This window comes from Anolis carolinensis, chromosome 5 (assembly GCF_035594765.1).
Source record: "Anolis carolinensis isolate JA03-04 chromosome 5, rAnoCar3.1.pri, whole genome shotgun sequence".
Lineage (NCBI taxonomy): Eukaryota > Metazoa > Chordata > Lepidosauria > Squamata > Dactyloidae > Anolis > Anolis carolinensis.
The window spans coordinates 141,317,637-141,336,628 of NC_085845.1; the positions used below are offsets into that span (position 1 = coordinate 141,317,637).

Genomic DNA, 18,992 nt, shown 5'->3' on the forward strand with positions numbered 1-18,992 from the left:
ACATTGGATCTAAAAACTTAGCAGAGCACTACCATATGTGGTTCTAAATTGTTGCTGTTATTATTATTGACACAACGACACAGTTTGACACAGCAAACAAGATAGATATGCTGGATTTTGTATCAAAAAATCACAAGTCAAACACTTCCCAAGTGTTTAGGACTGTGCGATGTATTTTCGGATGATGCATGTAGATCCCAGTAGGGTGGCCTTTTGAAGTTGGCAGATCGTAATTTTGTCAATGTCTATTGTTTCCAAATGCCGGCTGAGATCTCTTGGCATGGGGTCTGACATGGGCCGCTTACTGTGTAAACCAGGGACTTATAAGTAGGGCCACTGGACTATGGTGACTTTTGTGAGTTCTCTTTCTCAGGGCTTGAATGTTGAGTTACTACCTGTGGGCCTGTATCAACGTTTAGCAACGTCTTTATTAATGGTGTCAACCTAGGTGGAGTCCCCACACTACCCTCTCATACCCTCCTAGCCAGTTTGAGAGGAAGTTGTTTTCTCTATTATTTCCTATTGATTCCTGGCAGTAAGGGGCATATATCCAGGTCCTAGAAGACTCTCCAAACCCTAATTTTAAACCTGAGGTTAACATTCATACTTTGCAGTTGCCTCAGAATCCACAGCTTGAAAATAAAGCACACCTTTGGTATCCATTGAGGTTTGTTCCCAGGAACCCCTGTGGATACCAGAATTGTGGGTTCTCATGTCCCATTACATACAAGCCATAGTAAAAAAAAATAGTGTCCTTTATACAAAATGGCAAAATCAAGATTTGCCTTCTGGAATTTTTTTAGGAGGGGGGGAGATATTTTCAAGTTGAAAATATCAAGTTTTGATGATTGAATTCAAAGGTGCAAAACTGAGAAATATTTAAAGCAAAGTCCTCTAAACAACCAGGCACTCCAGACAAGGTAGCATGATCCTTCTCTAATTTAAAATCTGGCATACTTGATACTCAGATTGGCCCTAATACAGATCGACAGTTTGCATTACTATGGAAGTCTTTTAAAACTTCTAATATTGAATGCAAACATCTACCTCACAGAAATATATTTTTGACAAAGAAAAGTCATCAGCTCTAAGAACTATTAAAAATCAATTTTGCAGCTATCTTACTATACCGGAAAGACCAAATTCCAACAAATTACTTCAAAATACAACTGTTATCCAAACTCATTTTTTTCAAATGTACAATGCTGCACAATATTTATACACAGAGGCAAAATGTTAATAATCTTCAGTCTAGAAAACAATAAAAACAAACAAAAAAATACAGACCACAATTTTCTTGCCCACCTACAAAAACAAAGCATTTCAATTCCACTTTTTTTTCTATTAATCTATATATTGTTTGAAGATTGTGTCCTATTCACTATTACAATAATTCTGAAAGGTAGTTATAATTTAAAGTTTTTGTTTCACAGATGTGGAACTGAGGCTGCAAGACACTGAAATGTCCAAGGCCATCCAACAAATTGTACTGAATCTACCTAAAGATTTCAAAAAAAAATTAATCTAAAAACTAAAGTACACTTTTCAGCACAGAAATTATCAATTAAATATCACAATTAGAGTATCACAACTTAATTCCTGCCACACAACCCAAATCAGCAAACCAATTTCTACGCACTTCATCCAGCTAACCTTAATAATGGGTTGCCATGCCAAAGAAGAATTTAAGCTCTCCAAACAAAATTCAGACTATAACATTCCAAGTAAAAGAAAAAGAGCAAACAGTTCAAGTTGATACTTTGTCTTTCTTATTCTGGGAAACAAGGAAAGGGCCACCCAGACCTTGCTTTTGAGCCCAAATAATCAAGCAAGGAGAAGTTTGTGGCTGTAAGAGGAAACGGTACACAAAACAATGCTGATAGTGAATAGTGTGCCTCTTCCAACAACCATTTCAACATTTTCTGATCTGAAAGAATACATCTAGGTTTGCTCTAAACATTTAGGAGTGATCCCAATCAAGTCAGTCAAACTGACTTCTCATTCATGCACTGGAAATGAAGGCCACATCTACATGGATACTTACACCCAAAGGGTGTGTGTTTCTGAGTTGGGTTGCTCCAGGATTTCTCTGAGAATACAGAACAAACCACATAGAAGCATAGAATCATAGAATCATAGAGTTGGAAGAGACCTCATGGGCCATCCAGTCCAACCCCCTGCCAAGAAGCAGGAAATCACATTCAAAGCACCCCCGACAGATGGCCATCCAGCCTCTGTTTAAAAGCCTCCAAAGAAGGAGCCTCCACCACAGTCTGGGGGAGAGAGTTCCACTGCCGAACAGCTCTCACAGTGAGGAAGTTCTTCCTGATGTTCAGGTGGAATCTCCTTTCCTGTAGTTTGAAGCCATTGTTCCGCGTCCTAGTCTGCAGGGCAGCAGAAAACAAGCTTGCTCCCTCCTCCCTATGACTTCCCCTCACATATTTGTACATATTTGTACCACGACTTCAGGTCCACGTAAACAGTGGGTTCGGTTCTTAGATGAAACTAGCTGTAACTGTTTACATATCCATTTCATGTTCCTGGTCTTGGGCAGCCTGGGGATAAGACACAGAATGACACTTAACATCTTCCTCCACATTATTGGAGTGATGTTGTTTGGGGCACAAGGAGAAGCAGAGAAGGAAGGATGGAAAGAAGGTGTGATTCCTGCATTTTCCCCTGTACTTTTCCCTCTTCTGCATTGCTGTGCTACCCTGTATGATGTCATTTTAGGTGACAAGTGACAACCACTGGCCATTCCATGCACAATGGCCACTGCTATGATGACAAGAGAAAGGGAGACAATAAGGGTAGCCATCCAGTTATAATGAACTAGGTTTGGCACCACTAGATGGTCAGAACTCCTTTCCACTTCCACAGAGGCCCAGGGACCAATCCAGAGTTTGACATGACGGATTGGCCCCAGAATATTGTGTCCATGTAGAACTGCCTAAGTCAAGAGACTAGCCTTTATTTTAATGAGATCAAAAGGCAACTAATTTTAGGTAGGATGAAACAGTGATCCCCACCCAAAAACGTTTATTCATTTTAACTTTAGTTTTATTCTGCCTTTCTCCCAATATACGGGTTCAAGACAGCCAAAAGCAGTTCCCTGTGCATCTCACAACCAGCTGCCAAGTTTTAAAAAAACATTTCAATAGACAAAACTTTTTTCACTGAAATCGACAAATCTTGGGTGGATTGTTCAAATAACAGATTATCCCTTGAAAATAAAAAAGTTACTTACTTGTATTAAAAGTTACATATCTGTAGTACCTTCGTGAATAAATCAAACAGTACTGTAGCTTTTTGTTTTAAAAGATTCAAAGGAAAGTCTATAGTATTAGTGAGAAATCAGACCACAAGTACAGAGTCCCGCTTATCTGACTTCCGCTTATCCGGAACACCATATTATCCAACGCCTGCCCTCACTCGCTCACTCTTTCACTCACTCACCAGGCTGGGTCCTGGTTCTGCCCTTGCTGCCGGGACCGGCTTGGTGAGTGGCTAGCGAGTGAGGAAGGGCAGGTGAGCAGCGAAGGAGGAGGATAAGGGAGGCCACCACCGAGAACAAGGGAAGCATGCTGCCTTCTTCACACCCTGACACCAACTCCCACGAGCTCTCCCTCTCTCCCTCCCTCCACCTCCCAGCCTGCCTGCACCACAGGCCATGGTGCCCAGCAAGAAGAACCAGCTGGTCTCCAAAGAGGTGAGCAGGTGCTGGAGGCAAAAGGGACAGGGTCTTGAGGGCAAGGGGCACCTTCAGTCAGGGGGGAAAGAGAAAGGTCTTGGCCGGGCAGGCACACTCTTTCCCTCCCTCCCTCCCTCCCTCCCTCCCTCCCTTGCTTGGGGGCTGCACTACCCCCACTGCTTTTCCTCTTCCTCCCCCCCCCCTCGATAGCCAGCCTGCCGAAGGAGAAGAGGAGGAAGAGGATCACCGGGAGAAGTGGCAGGGGAAACCTGGAAGCCTCGCTTGGAGGCTGCACTGCCCCCACCGCTTCTCCTCTTCCTCCTCCTCCTCTACCTCGATAGCCAGCCAGTTGAGGGAGAGGACGAGGAGGAGGATGAGGAGGAGGAATAACCTCTTCCCCAGCAACAGGGGAAGAGGCTCCTTCTTCTGCCACCCTCCCTATTATCTGTCAGTTTCACTTATCCGACATTCTGCCTGCCAGTTTAAGTTGAATAAGCAAGACTCTACTGTATTAGAGATAACTAGTAGAATGCAACTTATTGAGTTCCTCTCATCATGATATTGGCTAAAATTTCACTTTGCTCAAAGATGGATTTTACACCAAGCATTTATTAGTACAATAATTTTTACATGTACTCCTAGTTTGTAATTATATTTTCCCAAAAAGATAAAAACAAAAATCCATACTGTGGGCTGCTTGGTGTAGTAAACTACTTTTTTAGCTTGACTTGCTGTACACTGTCTACACTGTTTGAGTAGTAACCATTAAGAACCCTTTAGCAGCCATTTACACCTCTTACATGGCCATTAACACCTCAGTAGTTGCCTCTTTTCAAGGCCTTAGAAGGAGGTACTACAATAGAAACATAAAAAGTCTGCCCTCACTCTATGGCTTTATTTACAGAGCATTATATGTAGAGCTACACTTCACACATCATGGTTTCCATAGCCCTTAAAAATAAAATGTACATTGTGGCTTAAGAAATATATACAATATATGCACTGAATTCCTGATAATAATTCTTGGAAACGTAACTGCTCATCTGCCTCTGAGCATGCATGTGCTAGCCATGATAAACTTTGCGTACAAAAACACACACCATGTGTGAAGCGGTTCTTAGTTAAATAACAAGTTAATATCTCCCTATGATAAAGTGTTGCTCTTGCTTTACTTTGAAGGATTCCTCTGGATAAAGAGGCATTAGGCCCAGCTCTTGTATATATATGTGGTTCTAATATTTGTGATCATTTGTATTTTTGCTTCTAAAATTTGCTTTCAGGGAACAACAGAAGAGTTCATTGGGACTCTGCAGAAATGTAAGAGGAAGAAGTTGTCAAAATATCCTCCTTATTTAGATGTAATAATATATCGCATTTACTCAAATGTAATATGCATCTTTTTTGGCTCTCTGCCTTTTCTTTCAGACTCCTTGAGGTAAGGGTTTCCTGATGTTATTCTCTCCACTGCTGGAAGATTTGGTGATCTAACACTTTTTATTTTTTAAGAAAGAATTCTAAGCACACAGCAATACCTTTTGGGAACAAATTACAACGAGGGGACTTTTCTCTGAGAATTACATTCACCAGAAAAAAAATTTGGGGGGGGGGGTGGTTTCAGGGTCTTGAAAATTGAGGTGCGCATTAGATTCTATGGCGCACTAGATTCAAGTAAATACGGGTACTTCTCAAGTACTGAGTAGGTTTTTTAGGAATTTTGGTAGGTCCAGTCTACACACAGACTACTTCTTAAGATCTGTCATTCATTTCCTAGAAGGGAAATCATATCTCTTATGCACAACTAAATAGCAGGTATAACAATGAAAGTAGTAATTCTCGTAATTGCTAGCAACATGACTCCATACTAGGAAATTGATAGCTACTTTTTCATGTCTTCTTTCCTTTATAGATTTTCTATACTGCCCCTAGCTCTAACTACTCCCTGAATCAGGAGCAACTGTTTTCTGAAGGTGCATTCTAGACTGTAGAATTAATATAGCATGGCACTGTTTTAACTGCCATGGTTCAATGCTATGGAATCATGGCAGTTGTAGTTTGGTGAGGTGCCAACACTCTTTGGCAGAGAAGGCTAAAGACCTTGTAAAACTACAAGTATTATGATTCTATAGCACTGAGCTACAGACACAAAAGTGGTGTCAAACTGCATTAATTATACAGTATAGCTGCACCGTCAGTCTATCACTACACATGAATGCCATTGATATACTCATGCAAGTACACATGTATGAATCTACATAATTTGCAAAAAGATATTTTCCTATTTAATTGTAAATGAGAACTCAGAACCTTCCTAGTTCTGTATTTCTGAGGTGGTATTTTATTTATTTTAAGAAAAAAGATCACAATTTCCATGAAGGCATATTTTGCATGAATTACTCTGAAGAAATAAATTGTAACATAAAAAGCCGTTTTTAGTTACCTCAAATCCCCAAGCAAAGACACCAAGTATTTCATTCTAACAGTAGGTCCTCCACTGCTTAATATGCAACTATAAGCCGTAACAATGAAGCTTTGAGTTTTCTGTATCAGAGTGCATGACATTTTAAAGAGCATCAGAGGACAGCAAAAAGGAAAGGTCCCTGATCAGAGAAAATGACAATAAAAAATGGGCAGCGGGAGAGTCAAAGGAAGGAATGGAAGGAAGGGAGGCAGGGAATGGTAGTAAGAGATGGATTTGAATAATTTCACACACTTTTGTTACCATTTTCATTGCTGACCGTGTTACTCTCTTGCAGCAATGACAGAATGTTTTATGAAAGGCATATCATGGCATAAACGTTTGTGGACTTGAGACTATGTCTTCAGAGATATGTGATATTATACTGATTTGGAGTTATATGCATTTGTGGGTAAGAAATGTGAGGAGTGAAGTCAGAAAAAAATAAAACACAGAAGTACAATTTGTGTTAATTAGCCTATTTACAGAGTCCATTTACATTGCATATGTAGGGCCCTACCTAGTAAATAACACATTTTCGCTTATTCATGTAGTTTATGTTAATTACAGAAAGATACCTCTTATTATCCAACCCTTATTTGACATGTGTTTGAAATCCAGTCCTCATTATGATTTTCCAACATTTCTGTTTTTCTGTTTAGCATTTACTTCTAAAAGTAAAATCAGAACTTGTGTGATTACTGTGAAGGTTGAATGGATGAAATACAGAACTAAAATAGTAATTATTTTCCAAACAAAAGACAACAGTTAATATTTATACCAAATGTGGTAAATGGTTTGAGGAAAACTCACAATACCAGAGTTCATAATTTCACTTTGAACAGCAAAAGCGAGCTTCTTCAGTCTGTGGGTAACCAGGTTACCCTCACCTCAATTTCCTTAGCGCCAATGTGATTGATACCCAGCAGAGTCTTTCGACCTCATCACTTCCAGTTGTATGCCGGTTTCTCTTCACTTTTGCCACAGAGCCTGCCGCTCCCATCTCACAACGTACACCAACTTCTACTGGGGCTCCATGGAAAAAGTGAAGAAGAACCGACGGACACCACCGCCATGGCAACACAGGAAGCTTCCCATGTTGCCTAAGGAACAATGGGGGAAGCCGGATGGTGGACAGCACACTTCCTCCTGTGGAATGGGATTAGGAAGCCAGGCAGTGTGGGGTGGGGCAATGGGTTCCCCATGCCCCCAGCCAGGCCCTGACGGATTCACCACAATCTATGGCAAATCCTTTACTTAATGTGATATCTTGTTAACTTGGCCAGACTCCTTTCAGAAAACCAGGATATAGAATCCAAAAAACTGCGTATCTCCACCCAGGAAACAGGCACAATACATACAGCTTTCTTTGGCATGAGGATTCACTTCATTGAGTGAATCCCTCTACACTCAATGAGGACCAGTTGTCCTATAGGTTAGAGGAGGACATCAGCTAAGTCAGAGGTCCTAAAATGTTTTAAGCAGAAGGCTAGTTCATGTCCCCCAGACTGTTTGGGGTGGGTAGGGGACTATAGTTTTGTTTTTTTTAAGCATGAACAATTCCTATGCGCACTGCACATATCTTATTTGTAGTGCACAAAAACATGAAAGACCATACAATATTTAAAATGAAGAACAATTTTAACCAACATAAGCTTGCCAGTATTTCAACTAGCACTAACCTTGCCAAATGAAGCCTATGAAATGCTGTTTTTCGTCTAGCAAGAATTTATCTGAAATACTTGAGCATTCCCCTCTTTCCCAAATGAAAGAAGATTAGACCTTCTACCTTGCATCATCTACTTAGTGCATGGAAGGGTGAGCAAAATTTGGATACAGACTGAATACTTCCCATTAGCTCCCACTATACTGACTATGGCACTGTACTTATTTTCATTTCCCATGGATTTTCAGTATTCTTAGTCTTAGGCATCTTTCATTAATTAGTATATTCCAATTTGAGGTTGTTAACATTAATCATTAATTATTAATATTAAACAAGTATCTACATATTTCAGATGGTGATTTCAATGTGCAAAGAAAAGAGAACTGGAGGGCAGCTATATATGTATCCTGTCAGAAGTTAAAAGGTATCTGCCTCAATAGATAATGAATGTTTTCATTAAGTAAAATATTAATGATAACCTTTCATATACATTAAAATGTATGTGATGGTATTTTACAAAAAAGACTAAGGAATTGTATGAACACTTCCTTTGTAAACAAGACAGCTCTGTTACGTCTTTATCTGCATGCCAGTTTTTTAAAGGATCTGTCCTACTTCCACACCAAAATTATAATGTTCTATTTCATAAAAAGACACTGAAACATAAAATGAGCTGACATCAAAATATAACAAGGAAGCAAAGATAAATTAAAGGAATTCTTTGGTTCTTTCAATAACTAATCAGAGATATATAGAAAGGGACCTTTTAAGTTTAATGATACCTGCTCATTAAATGATGCTAAACACTGAAATACCATGAACAGCAGGGAATTTCAGTTTACATTAGAGAAAAAAAATAAAAGGCTAAAAATGACTGAAGTTGGTCAGTTCAAGCTGATAGGGCACTTCAAATGAATAACGACAGAATAAAAGAGACACTCTAGGTTAAATTGGGTTCTCCTATGCCTTTCCTTGAAAGTTCTTAACTTCATTTTTTTTAATTAACTAACCTGCAAAAAATAAAATAAAAATCAAAGGCATGAATAGGAGTAAAGTTAAACAAGCAACTGCACTTCACAGTAAGTTTACCCATTAAATAGGAGATAAAACCTTAACGTAAGAAAAAAGATGGCGGATTTAGACTGTGCATTAGCTTCTAGCCTAGCCAAAGAAAAGAAATAGCTTTCCCATGAATGAGCATTACATTATATCCCAGTGCTAAACGGGATTCTTATAGTATTTGGAAAGATAGTCCCTCCAAGATACTGAAAAATATTATGCCTATTTATTTGGTATTTGGCTCCTTTATTTAAAATAATAGAAAATATTTATTTATGACACATACTGGTGTATATATAGAAAAAAAAAGAACTTGGAGGAAAGTGATCTGGTAAATAAACAATTTGTTATTCTTTTAATTGACTTCTTTCTATATTATGCTGCCTTTGCAGAATATTACAATGATCAACCATAGAAAGTAACCTGTACTATATTATATATATTTCTTTTATTTGGCAAAAAAGGAAACAAATTGGAACAAGGGGGAGTCTGTTTCTTCAAAAGGTTATTCAACCATGTTAATGGGTGATAAATTCTATGTGTGCATCTAAATAAAAATGTAGTATTCCTGAGCATGTTAAGACTATCTTTCAAGAAACATACCATTTCAATAGCCTGATTTATTGCAGGTCAGTCTATTGAAAACATAATGACAATTATTCATCCAAAGCTGAGTATCTTTAAGGTCAATTTATTTCAATAGGAAAGATAATCAGGTGCATTTCTCCACTGAAATCAGAAATAGTCATAGATCATCCTTTAGTGTTATACCTATTTACTTTTTATACTATTTTCAGCATTGCAAACCCCAACAATGCACACACACAAAAAGAATTGTTCAAATTTGCAAGACTTTAATTATATTGGCAAATAAACCCTGTGATAAGTTTGTTTTAGGGTCAACACTGGTCAGAACACACAATGGCAACCAATTCATCTGTTAAAATAGGTATACCTGGGTGGTGGTGTTTTAAAGACTCACATATGTTATACTGAGGGCCAGCATGGTGTTGTGGTTTCAGTGTTGATTATGACTCTAGGACAGGCATGGGCAAACTAAGGCCTGTGGGCCTGACACTGCCCTCTGGGCCCTTGTTTCCAGTCCTCAAAATTTCCCCCATTCTCTGGGCATAAGTATGTGGCGGCCTGCTGCGTCCTTATGCCAAAAGGACAAAGGAGGACGGCATGTGGCAGCTGGGAGCCTTCTAGAGTGCTCTCATTCACTGTGTGCCTTCCTCGGGCCCTCCTCCGGGCATAAGAACAGGATGAGTGGCCCTGTCCCTATGCCGGAAGTAGCCCAGGATGGGGGAGGAAGCAGACAGCAGGCAAAGTGATTTCAAAGGTGCCTCACCTGCCGTTGCCTCTGCCTTCTCCTAGTGTCAGAATGAGGTGGGGCCCCGTCCTGATGCCATGAAAAGCCTGGCCCAGGCAAAGAAGCAAGCGGCAGGCGAAGTGACTCCAAAGCCACCTCGCCTGCCATTGCCTCTCCTTTCTCCCGGTGTCAGGATGAGATGAAGCCCCATCCTGATGCCAGGAGAAGCCCAACCTGGGCAAAGAGGCAAGCGGTGCATGAAGCGGCTCTATAGCCACCTCGCCCACCTCTTCCTCCTCCTGGCATCAGGACGAAGTAAGGCCCAGTGTTGATGCTGGCAGAAGGGAGAAGCAAGTGGGGACCAGGGGACCTGCAAAGCCTCACCTTCCTCCCAGCATAAGGATGGGGCAAGCAGCCCCATCCTTATGCCGAGAGGAAAATTTGAGGATGATCCGCCCCTGGCTCTGCCCCCTGGCTGGCCCCGCAATGTGGCCCCAGGACAAAAAAGTTGTCTGCTGTAGGAGATCAGGGATCAAGTCCTGTGGAAATTCACTGGGTAATCTTGCGCAAATCACATTTTTTGAGGGCTTGTCTACATAAGTCCAAAAACCCATACTCTGTGCAAATGGACCATTGACGATCCACATGGATAAGTCAAGGGATAGTTCAAATTTTGCTTGAAAATCCAGAATGTCTGAGCTTCAGGAGATCCTATTAATTTGCAATAGATTTGTTACACACCAGGCAATTACACTCTATGTAATAGCTACTGCTATGTTTTATCTGCAGCGTGCAAGAAATAGAGAAGAAGTTATGCCAAAAAAAATTAATTCTTTTTTCCATTTATTTTAAGTCAAACCATGCATGTGGGCACCAAGTTTGATTTTTTTCTTTAAAAAATAACTCTTCTCCCTAATTAATACAAAATATATAAATGCTATTTCTAATCTTTGTGGTAATTATAGTAGATCTGGTGGCTAATCAGTAGAAATATTTCTCCTTAAATATGGAAGAATGCCAAAAAAATAAAATTGTAATTACAGCTTGCAATTTTTGACAGCTACTAGTTACTTAGTCGTTTATAGTAATGATACAAGTACAAAGAATTCACTTCTATTTTTATGAAAAGTAAATCTTCTATGTGCATGGGTTTAAGTACAGAGAGACAGTGTGGTGTAGTGGTTTGAGTGCTGAAAACAGGTTCTGAATCTCCTGCCGGCCATGTCTGCCCACTAGGTGACCTTAGGCATCACCTTCATTCAGAAGAAGACAAAAGCAAACCTTCTTTGAAAAAGTATTGACAAGAAAAGTCTGTGATAGGTTCACCTTATGTATGTTGACTTATGATTGATCTCTCAAATTCTATGGCATTTTCTTAGGCATGCAATACTCAGAGGTAAAGTTGCCAATTACGCTTGTGCAAGGTTTCTTAAGCCCTTTCTTTAAACCCAGCTTCTCTCTAAAGACAAAAGGAAAAGGATCCCAGGAAGTGAGGTTTCTTAAGCACTTTCTTTAAACCCAGGTTTTCTCTAAAGACAAAAGGAAAAGGATCCCAGGAAGTGATGTTTTTTTTAACCCTTTCTTTAAACCCAGGTTTCCTCTAAAGACAGAAGGGAAAGGATCCCAGGAAGTGAGAATATAAGGACAAATGATGCCTAAAATGACAATAAGGGAAGCCTGGGAAGAACCTTCCATTGCCGCCAGTGAGCCAGATTAAAAACAAATCTTTCAACTTCCTGGCTCAAACATGGATTTCTGTCCTCCTGGATTCAAGGAGCTTCTATAAAATGGATCAGGACCCCCACTGAAATCTGGGACACTGAAACGGATCGCGGTTTACCCAGATTGCACAAGCCTGCTGCCAATTCCTTCCTTTGAAATATAGCATCTATCTCATGGTATTTGTTGAGTGGTCTCCTATCCAAGTTCTAGAATCATAGAATCATAGAATAGTAGAGTTGGAAGAGACCTCATGGGCCATCCAGTCCAACCCCCTGCCAAGAAGCAGGAAATCGCATTCAAAGCACCCCCGACAGATGGCCATCCAGCCTCTGCTTTAAAGCCTCCAAAGAAGGAGCCTCCACCACAGTCCGGGGGAGAGAGTTCCACTGCCAAACAGCCCTCACAGTGAGGAAGTTCTTCCTGATGTTCAGGTGGAATCTTCTTTCCTGTAGTTTGAAGCCATTGTTCCGCGTCCTAGTCTGCAGGGCAGCAGAAAACAAGCTTGCTCCCTCCTCCCTATGACTTCCCTTCATGTATTTACATGGCTATCATGTCTCCTCTCAGCCTTCTCTTCTGCAGGCTAAACATGCTTGTCAACATCTCCCTTCAATTGCGGTGCTCAGAATTGGACACAGTATTCCAGGTGTGGACTGACCAAGGCAGAATAGAGGGTTGGCATGACTTCCCTGGATCTAGATGCTATACCCCTATTGATGCAGGCCAAAATCCTGTTGGCTTTCTTAGCAGCCGCATCACATTGTAGGCTCATATTTAACTTGTTGTACATGAGGACTCCAAGATCTTTTTCACACGTACTGCTGTCAAGCCAGGCATCCCCCATTCTGTATCTTTGCATTCCATTTTTTCTGCCAAAGTGAAGTATCTTGCATTTGTCCCTGTTGAACTTCATTTTATTAGTTTCGGCCCATCTCTCTAGTCTGTCAAGATCGTTTTAAATTCTGCTCCTGTCTTCTGGAGTGTTAGCTATCGCTCCCAGTTTGGTATCATCTGCAAACTTGATGATCGTGCCTTCTAACCCTTCGTCTAAGTCGTTAATAAATATATTGAACAGAATCGGGCCCAGGATGGAGCCCTAGGGCACTCCACTCGTCACTTCTTTCCAAGATGAAGACGATGCATTGGTGAGCACCCTTTGGGTTCGTTCGCTTAGCCAACTACAGATCCACCCAACCGTAGTTTTGTCTAGCCCACATTTTACTAGTTTGTTTGCCAGAAGGTCGTGGGGGACTTTGTCGAAGGCCTTACTGAAATCCAGGTAGGCTACATCTACAGCATTCCCTGTATCAACTCAATTCGTAACTCTATCGAAAAAAGGGATCAGATTAGTCTGGCATGACTTGTTTTTGGTAAATCCGTGTTGGCTATTAGCAATGACTGCATTTGTTTCTAGATGTTTGCAGACCACTTCCTTAATGATCTTTTCCAGAATCTTGCCTGGTATCGACGTGAGGCTGACCGGACGGTAATTGTTTGGGTTGTTCTTTTTTCCCTTCTTGAAGATAGGGACCACATTCACCCTCCTCCAATCTGCTGGGACTTCTCCTGTTCTAACCAGGGCTGATCCCGCTTAGCACCCACAATCAGACAGGATCTGCTCCCTGAGACAATGGCCTCTTAACAAATGTAATGCTAGCTATTGTTAGCTTGTGATTGTGATTCCAGGAGAAAAAAACGAGATTCCAAGAGAGAGACACAGCAATAAGATATTTGAAAAAATACTTTTTTTCAGGAGGTTTGCCGAGAGCAAGAGAGTGACAAAAGAGAGAAAGACAGAGAATGAGTGAGACTTTAGAAGTCTCATTACGTAACTGAAGTGTATAAATCAAAACATCTGTGCTAGAGAACACAGTTGTAAGATCAGATGGAACCAATCTTCCTGTTATATGCATTTGCTATATTTTACCTTTTGTGACCCCCACTCCATTGTGGTTTTAGTCTGGGATCTGGGATCTAATTAGTTTCCTGCTTTGTGAACAAACTATGTTTTACATAAATAAATCAGGGACAGGGACTTCTGGAACATGCTGATTTTCTTACACAAAAGACACAAAGCATGCATGTTTGTTATTCAACACAGCTTGTGCACAAGAAACCATGGTTTATTGTTATACTGTGATGTTGTCTCATAATGACAATATTCTACAATGCATAGAAAATGCTGACAGATTTATGTAATGTAATATTTGCATATATTATACTGAATTTGAGATATTTTGGAATTCTTTCACATTAAAAGATTTGTCATTTAGACAATTCATCTAATAAACATAGCAAATTTGTTTTTAATATTTTACTAACACTTCTAGCTATGCTCTAGTGAAACACATGACACCATGGTCATAGTAAATTAACTAAATAACAGAAGGCATTCAAGCCACGGTAGAATCTAATATAGACAGAGAAAGGGGGAAAAAACTACATAATTGAATCTTTCTCCCACAACTGGCATATCAGGTATTTAATGTGATACTACAATTGATCTTAGTCTGTAGGCTGAAAACTATTAATGTGATACAACAAAGGAACCTATAATAAGTGAACAGTTTTATACAAGTCCTGAAATCCAGAGTGAGGGCATTACCTGCCATATGGCATATAATTTTCAAGAATGCCTGAGCCATTAACCCAGTTGTATACCTAACAATAAGCATTAATTTATGCAAGACATAACAGCAGCATCTCTCAACAGTCCAAAATTAAAGCATAGTGAACCATATTTTCAGAGACATGCAATGAAATGCATTTTATAATATGTATAAATATAATAAATATAACTATTCTAAACTGAGACTAAGCTGTCATTATTTTCCCAGTTAGCATTACAATCTATAAAATAATGCAATGACATTTAATTATGTTTCACTAACTAATTATGTCTGTATTATTATACTTGTTACTATTCATTTGAATGTTATTATTTACATTTGAATTATTTGAATTTTCCATTATTTAATTTACAGTACAATTCCATACATGTTTACTATTCAACTGAAATGTTTATGATTAAATGCTGAATGTATTTAGAGCCAGTATGGTATAGTGGTTTGAGTGTTACAACAAGCTTCACCTGCCTTCATTGAAGAAACAGAGGGGTGAGGGGGCAAATCCATCACTCTGCATGTTGCTCCCTCACAGTGACGTTTCCCCATCACACATGGGAAGTGTTGCCCGAGTGGTCAGATTAGATGTTGGCTTCATTGGAGTCAGCACAACATGGGCAGGCTCCAGTGTTTGGAGAGAAGTATTATACGATGTTTCCACTCCACTTTTGGACAGGGCATCCACCAGAAGTCCAGCAATATCATGGGATGGATAGCGTGCCCATCCATCACTTGACTGGTGGAGCATCATCATAAGACGTTTCCCAAGCCTTGGACTGCAACTCTGGAAACAGGTTTTGAATCCCAATCAGCCATGAAAACTCACTGGGTGACCTTGGAAAAATCACATTTTCTCAGCCTCATAGGAAGGCAATGGTAACCTTCCTCTCTAACCAAATCTTGTCAAGAAACTGTGTGCCAGCTTTTCCTTAGAGTTGATATATGTCAGGAACATCGTGGAGGCATTTGATAACAATAAAATGTGTATCATGTATAGAACTCCACTTTAACATTGAATGGTCTACTTGGATGATACCTTATCTAGTTTACTATTATAAACTAAACTGTTCTTAACCTTTCAAGACCTCAGGACATAGGTCTCAAACTATTTATGATTGGAATGCTTTTTTTACTTAACAGAAGCAAACCTTTTTTAACATTACATCTATGTTCTCCTTGCCTTGTATATGTATGTGCAAGTTGCATGACAACTTATGGCGACCTCATGACTTTTATAGAATTTTCCAGGGCAAGAAAGACTCAGAGGTGGTTTGTCGGTCCCTTCCTCTGAAATGTAGCTTGCAGCACCAACATCAACCTAATTCATAGTCCAACTGAGTTTGGAAACACTCACTGAAAGAGTTCTAGGTTCGGAATACTGTACTCAGCTTACTATTCATATTACTTAGATGAGTGGTTCACAACCTTTGGTCCTCCAGGTGTTTTGAACTTCAGCTACCACAATTCTAAGCATCTGGTAACCTGGCTCGGATTTCTTGGAGTTGAAGTTCAAAACACCGAGAGGACCAAAGGTTGGGAACCACTGACTTAGAACAAGATAAAGCTTCAAAATAACAATCAACTGGGGCAACCAATTTTCCTGAATACCCAACCTGACTGTCATTTTAAGACCAATATAAGACTGTTGTGAGGTGTGATGATAAATACCAGAAATGATGAAATGGTTTTAAACATCAAACACATTAACTGAGAATAGGCTTATCTGTGGGTATTGAGCAGTTAAAGAGAGTAGAGTTATAACCTGAAAGTCCTCTTTGTGATCATCCCAAAAACCCCGACTGCCATTGTTGACCAGATATTGGATTAGAACAAGGGTGAAAATTGCATGACTCCAGAATTTTGTTGAACTGCAACACCCTATATATCTCCCAATGGACTATGACGGGTCATAGTTTCTGAGAGTCAATGTACAGCAACATCTGGAGGACCACAGTATACCTTGGACATTAATGCTTCAGATTGTCTTTGTTATTTCATAATTCATCACTTTTTATAAAACAAAGAGAAGAATGGCAAAACATCATGAGTTCAAGCTAGATGTTCTATACTAGGTACATATTCTTTCGAATAAAGATGGGCCCTAACAAGAACACCTTGGTAAGTAAGCTTGCCTATTTTACAACATACTGCAAGAAACACTCGCTTTTACACACTCTATATGCATCTGCATGGCAGGTGGTGCACAGGGATAGACATATTGGACAGGAAATGAGGATAAGATAAAATTCATTGAGCAAATGGCTTAGAAGCTTCAAAGCATACCTCTTCCTCAAGTGTTCTGTCTATATAACAAGTCTAAAAATAAAGAATACTAGGGCTACACCATTCAAAGAAGATACGATAGCATCTGCCTTCTGCAGCATACATGAATATGAGGACCTAAAGCAAAATTTACATTTGCAGTGTCACATCACTGAAAAAATTAAGCTTTCTGGTTCTTTAGAAACTCTTCTTTTAGTTATTTTTATAAGGACTGTGCTGAATTTTTATTGCTTTCAAATTTTGCATCCTTGAAATGATTTAAAAGGATGAATTCAACCTGGTATAAAAAGCAGTTAATGTTATGACTATAACAGAAATACAAGTAGTGATCCTATTTATTTAGACTGGTAAGGAGATGTTAAGTAAGGAAATACAAATAGCTGTTGAAACTGTATAAAGGAGCTCTCATTAAATTTTTAAAATGCTATAAAAATGAAAACTAATTGATATTATAGCTGTATTCTTAAACTCGTAACAGATTTATTTTGATAGAGAATGAACTCACATATTCAAAGAGATGTCACATTTCCATTTTCATAAAACAGGCAGGACAACAAAAGGCCCCACTCATTTCAAAATTGAAATGGGTTGATTTTATAGTGTACAGCACATTAAAAGCCAGCTACAGTCAGCCTTCCACATTGGCAGCCTTACCTTCCATGAATATGATTATTCATGGATTATTTGCCGCCGCCTCCACTGTTGCCCTAAGGACTGCAAGCTTCATAAGACTGAGAAAAAATTGCAAACACATGATGAGGCTTGTAAGTCCCTATTAAAAATGGCATAAGGCAGCAGCACATGCAGTAAGGGGGGAAGGCCAGTAGGGGCAGGTATGGGAGAACTGAAGAAAATTGAGTTTGCTGGCTGCCTGAAAACAAGTGAGACACACATGGATGGCAGCAACAGCAAGTGCAAGCCCGATACAGGACTATTGCCCAACTGCCTGTCCTAGCTGCAGGCTGGAGGGACAGCGGAAGTGTATAGCCTGCTCCTCCTCTTGCTGCTGCAAGTATTGGCTGTGCCATATGAGGATCAGTTGGCGAAGGCTCTGGGCCAAAAAACTCACCTCCACAGCTTTCATGACCCAGTTAGGAGGTGGGGGCAGCATGGGTATGTGGGTGGGAAGGGGGGGAGCAGGCAAGTGCAGCACAGCCCAGGCCCTTTCACTCAATGGTGCCACTTGGTCAGGAAAAAACAAGGGAAGGCAGATCCTATGCAAGGGCATGAACACACAGCAACTAACTCCAACCTCAATTGAAAGAGGCATTGTCCTGTGGGGCCATATTTTTAGCACAGAAAGTGTCAGAAAACAACAAGTTAGGCAACAAGTAATCTTATAAAGCACCAATGAACTACAGAAAAAATGACAAGGTATATAATGAAATACACCTTAAAATTAACTCTACTACTTCTGCACATAGAGAAGAAAAATTCTCTCTACACACTTTAATTTACTTGCACATGCATACTCTCCCTGTTCTAGAGAAGGACCTGAAGGTTCTGTTCTAACATTCCTTCTGAAGATTTATAATAAATTCTGGATAATGAAAAACAGGCATATAAACAATATTCTTGAACATGATCTACAATTTAGCCTCAGTGTTTTCTCCCTATAGGAATGGGGTTCCAGCCTCGTTGCATTTCCACATGGCTCTACAACTGCTAGGCCTATAATAATACTTGTATCTTCCTGTGTTTGTCAGGCACAAAATGTAAAAATTTAAGATAAAAACTGCAGGAGACAGAAGTAGAAAATAAAGGACTGAGTCGGCTGAAGGCAGGTTTCACACTTTCGAACAGAAGAAGTTGCTACAACTGATTCAAACTTAATGTTTTCCTCATGGGTGGATACATCTGAAAAATATTACTTACTAATGATGTGCAGGCTTTTTGTCACAGTGTGTGACTCAGCTGGACTCTTGAAAGCGTTTACCACATATTGGCAGTCAGTGAAAGTTGTCTGTCACTTTAGAGACCTCACCCACTTCCAAACTGCCTCTTGTAGCTTTCTTTTCTTTTGTCATCTGCCTGGCTCCACATCCTCACTTTGTCAATTACTTTGGAAAGAGTCCCAGGCTTTTCAGACAGGCCCCTGACAAATTTGAGTAGTTCTTCTCGAATGGTACAATAAATCAATAGAGAACAATAGGGAATAAGATTTATTCTAGGGAATGGGAAGA

General features: G+C 39.8%; 1 protein-coding gene across 8 annotated transcripts in view; it reads right to left on the bottom strand.

The window, feature by feature from the left end:
- foxp2 (forkhead box P2) overlaps positions 1 to 18,992 on the bottom strand; it is a 458,869-nt gene that overhangs the window by 251,569 nt on the left and 188,308 nt on the right. Inside the window, exon 1 of one of the 8 annotated variants that reach the window (XM_062982431.1) lies at positions 7,037 to 7,171. The exons of the other annotated variants lie outside the window; for them this stretch is intronic. The gene's annotated coding sequence lies outside the window, so the exon portion shown is untranslated. Of the gene's footprint in view, positions 1 to 7,036; positions 7,172 to 18,992 lie in introns of those variants that run through there. 8 annotated transcript variants of the gene reach the window in all.